Raw genomic sequence first — 4,981 nt, forward strand, 5'->3', positions numbered from 1 at the left:
ATTTTAGGAGCGTTGACGAAAGTTGTCCGTTGGTACTACGATTAAACGGACGGTATCGACCTTAATTGGCGACCCAAACCTAATGAATTCGCTAATCGCGAGAGAGAGAATGGTGGTATTAAAATTAATTAATGGTACCAAAATTAACTACTCGTATTAAGATTAATCGATGGAACCAATCAATTAGGCTCGTACTTGTATTAATAGACGGTATCAATTTTCATCAATGGTACTAATGTGTAGCACCAAAATTAATCGACGGTACCCAAATTGATACCGGGATCTATCGGCTTTATAGTCTTACTTTAGCTCGCGTGGAACGAGATGCGCCGAAGGAGAAGGGGCCCCGCCTCCCTTTCATATTAATTAACGAAGAACAACGACAAGCGGACCACAATGTTGTGTTACTGGCACGTCGCTTCAACGTAAAAGAATCGCGTCGCGAAGCGGAGAATCGTTTCGCAAAGGCACGCGAGAAACCGAAAATTCTTTCCTTACTTTCTTGCGGCGGGGTACGTAGATAAGGTCTCGTTGATAAGGATAGACAATTCACGCTTCCGTACGTCGCGTCTGAAAGCTGGTGATAATCGTTAGAGAAGATAGGTGGTACATCTATCGCTCGAATCGTGCACTCACTCTAATGAGGCGATAGATTTAGTGATATAGCATTCGACCAATTGTGTGTGTTTTTATTAGAACGACACGCCTCTCGGGTGAACGCGCGCGGTCGGATTCCCTCGTGACATTCTCCTCGCCCCTGCGCTCCTCGTCGCGGTTCTCCACGACCGAGTACCGAGGAATCGAAACGTCGCATCTGCCGACTCGATCGATTTCATACGCGCGGTTTCTCTCTCCTGCATAAATCACGTACATATATATACAAATTAGGAACGTGCCGCTTTACAGAACAAAGGACGGAATGTCTGCAGACTTCGCAAAGGTCGCGTCGCCGAGTGACTTAGCCGGAGATCTTGTAGACGGCAGACAATCTAGTCGACTTAACAATATGACAAATCGTGTTCTCACTCGTTACTTTTCACGCGGTACTAATTGCAAAATTGCGGTCGCGCGCATGATTCGTGGGCGATTTGAAAGAGAAATTGCTCGACTTGCGGATATAGATCGGAGAACGCGTCCGCGCGCCGTCGAGATAGCTGGTAAAAACACGCGCTCATATAATACTTATATTAGGCTAGTTACATATCATCGGCTCCTTCCATGACGCGTGAGAGGCAGAAAGGCCTCTCGCTTCGCGATTTTACTCTCTATGTGCTTCAATCGCAACTACCACGAGTAAGTCAATTTTAAACGAAGAAGAAGAAAAGAAGAGTTCTATCTGTTAATACATTTCGAAATATATATATATATATATATATATATATATATATATATGTATATATGAACGTACATAATTATATATAATATATATAAATATATATAACGTGTTATAAACAATAATAATATATTATATATTCTATGTGTGTAGCGGATCTGTACCAGTTCGTAAAAAGCAGTTTTACCCACTGGTGATGATAAAATCAATCGCGCATTTGCGGGAGGGAAAGCGAGATTTTCTCAGTGAATAATTACTTTTCGATCGATTTATTTAATAGTGTACCTAAAGTTGCAAATTATCTCAAGACAAATAAAAGATTTTACATATAGACGAAAAACTATGTTCAATAAAATCTCACTTTAAGGATGTTCTGGCTATACAGTCCCAGACAAAAGGACTGAAATATGAAATTGATGATATTCTATACTTTTATAGATTAAGATATGCACCATATCGTGCTCGTATCCCGTAAAGGACTTAAATAATGCCAGTTAATATGATATTTGGCACTACAAATGAATATATTTGTATATTTTACAAGTTTTATGATTATCGGCAAAAAACTTTTGGACTTGAATATTATTTAAGTCCTTTACACGATACGAGTACGATATGGTGCGTATCTTAATCTATAAAAGCTTAGAATATCATCAATTTCATATTTCAGTAACTTATGTCTGGGACTGTATAGCCAGAACATCCTTAAGATTCGATAAGATTTTTCAATTAATTGTTCAAATATTGACACGTAAATATTTTCGAAGAAATATTAAATATTGTTAATGAAATTCTTTAACCAAAAAAAAGTGAAACAGAAGAGATTGATAATTCGAAAATGCATTTCAAAATGCACTTGCGCGCAGTCGCCAGTGTGTAAGATCTGAAATAGACGCATTCGCACCGTTGTTGATTTACATAAAGTTACACACTCGCGTCCCAATCGCTCGGTTCATAAATCCACGCACGATTTCTGGGTAGATAGACCGGGAGGAGAGGGGGGGATAATGCGGAGGAGCATCGAACATCGCAACCTCTCTCTACTCCTCGAATAGAAAGTGCAGCATTGACAATCGACATAATAAGAGTTTCCCTTTTAAAAGAGTCGACGTACGTAGACAAGAGAATTTTATAAAGCTTAAGAACGGACCTAAAGTGCATTAACGTTTTATTAGAGGAGCCGTCATTTGCGTTTCGATTGTCACCCCCTTTATGCGCGTACGCGTTAATGTGCTCAGTAAACACAGATTGTAACAGCAATGTTGCAGAAATATTATAACATTCCAGTTATATTGCAAAAATGTTAAAATGTTGCAATATCGTCGTTTGCGTCTCGATTGTCGCCCTCTTTATGCGCGTACGCGTATATGTGCCCAGCAAATACACAGATTGTAACAGTAATGTTGCAGCAACATTGTAACATTCCAGCTATATTGGAAAAATGTTACAATGTTGTTGCAATATTGCAGTTATAATCTGTGTTTGCTGGGTGTGCGCCGGAGAACTCTTCGCGCGACACACCGTCGCTTCGCTTGCAACTAGAAATGGTAACACACGTAAATATGCACTCACGCGAGAGCGAATATTGCGCGTCCAGAACTCAATTTCCGTCACACCACATTAATGGCGTTTCCACTGGCGCGCGGGCTGGTTCGCGCGCAAATCGTGAGCTAAAATCGAGCGACGCCAAGTTTAAGTCTCCTCCGTCTCTCTCCTTATCGAGATCCACGCTTCCGCCGTTTCCGTTAGATCGTTACGGGGTGCTACACAGACCTTCGACCAGGGGCACGTTTTATCACGGGATCAATTAACGAGACGACTTGCAACGTCGGAATGTTCTCCGACGAATGATGATCGAAGACGTGTTTCCCATCTTGTAAATGATTTTCATTGTACCTGTTAAACAATCGCCCACTTTTCGACCATCGTCGAGTTGTTCCATCATCCTTGTCCCGATTGATTCCGATTCTTGCCGACTCGCCGCGAAATGAAACGCGAATAAAGTCAATTCCAATGCCGCAATGAGGACGCGATAATTAACGTAACGAGGAAACACGGCGGAACGTGAGTTACTAATCGCGAGGATTTCGAGCTACTGTTCTCACAGTCTATGCGATATTTTATATTTTTCTACGCCTTCCATGCTCCGTTTAACTTGCCCCTAACTACGCATCAGCACGTGCGACCTCTCTCGAAACTCCGCGCACGAGATTTTCCTTATCGCACGTATTTCCCACTATTCCGTCGGTACCTCCCGCGTCTAAACTAGCAATCTAAGTAACAAACTTTATTAAAACATTGCCGTATTGTTTCGTCGCGCAACTATAAACTCTCACACAACCGGAATACCCTTTGGGAGTAACATTTCTCGGGGACGACGGATTGTAAACTCCGCCTGCAATTTCGCCGATTCGTTGGCCGGCGAAAACGTTCCGCGCCGTTTGACACTTCGACGGACACGTTTCGCCGACGGCGATGCGGGATCCGTGAAGATCACTCGTCGAACGTCCTCGAGTCGGCCGATTTGGATAACCGATTCGTTAATTATCCAAACCAACAGCGGAGTTATTGCCTATTGTGTAATTCATTGGCGTCCTACTGATAGCGATATTAATGGACATCACGCATTCTTCTCCACTTCTCCGTACATTCAATCGGAAAAACTTTTAAATTTGATTTTACGTTTACGAGATGAACGATGTACGACACAGTCCCTAGTATTTTATATACTTTTCGCACATCTATATCTGAATTTCATACAGAAAAGAAGATTCAATTTCGTCGTTGCTGAATGACATGATTAGAGAATTTCGATTGGTACAGGTTGGGGGCGGGAAGGGGGGTGTTCCGGTCCTCGCGACAGTTAAGTGCGATTTCGCATTGGCCGATAAATTTAATCTCCTGGGAAACATCGGCGCCGCCGGATCGATACGTCGATGCCGATCTGATCTGTCGAAGGATCAATCTCGGCCGTAAACGGCTGTACGGAGTCCTTCTCCTCACCACCACGATATCTGCGTATCTCGATTCACTTCTCTTGTAATATCGATGAGTTGGCTCTACGCTGCAATTTCCGCAGTCCTTACTCGGCAGAAAGATATCTCGCTCTTAACCCTCCACCCTGATTAATTACGTCACAGTATCATTTATTCAAGGTAACAACCTACGAGCGCCTTAAATCAGTGGTTTCTAGCTCTTTGTTACGTATATTTCTCACCCACCGATTTATCTTTACCTCAAGTACGTTTATCTAAAAAATGCTATCACATTTATTTTCTAATAGATAGTATTTAATTTATATGTTAAATTAAATATTTCATATCTCGCTATGTTTAAGAATGTAACTTTGGCATTTCATTTCTTAATTTCAAAAGCAGAAATGAAAAATGCCTTTATTGAATTATTTTTACTTGATTTTAAACAAAAAGTAACAATCAGAATTTATTTTTGTACAAGTATAGTAAATTTTTATTGCAAAATGTTATAGAGTTTCAACCTAGTTTCGTGACAAATAATTTTAAATTCTATTGAAATTGTACTTGGGAAATTGTACTTAGAATTAATTGAGGTCCGGTGGGACATTGCTTTACCAATTAACTTCCCAATAGCTGCAGTCCCTGGTAACGCAGTTATATATATATATATATC

This window comes from Wasmannia auropunctata, unplaced genomic scaffold (genome assembly GCF_000956235.1).
Source record: "Wasmannia auropunctata unplaced genomic scaffold, wasmannia.A_1.0 LD336043.1, whole genome shotgun sequence".
Lineage (NCBI taxonomy): Eukaryota > Metazoa > Arthropoda > Insecta > Hymenoptera > Formicidae > Wasmannia > Wasmannia auropunctata.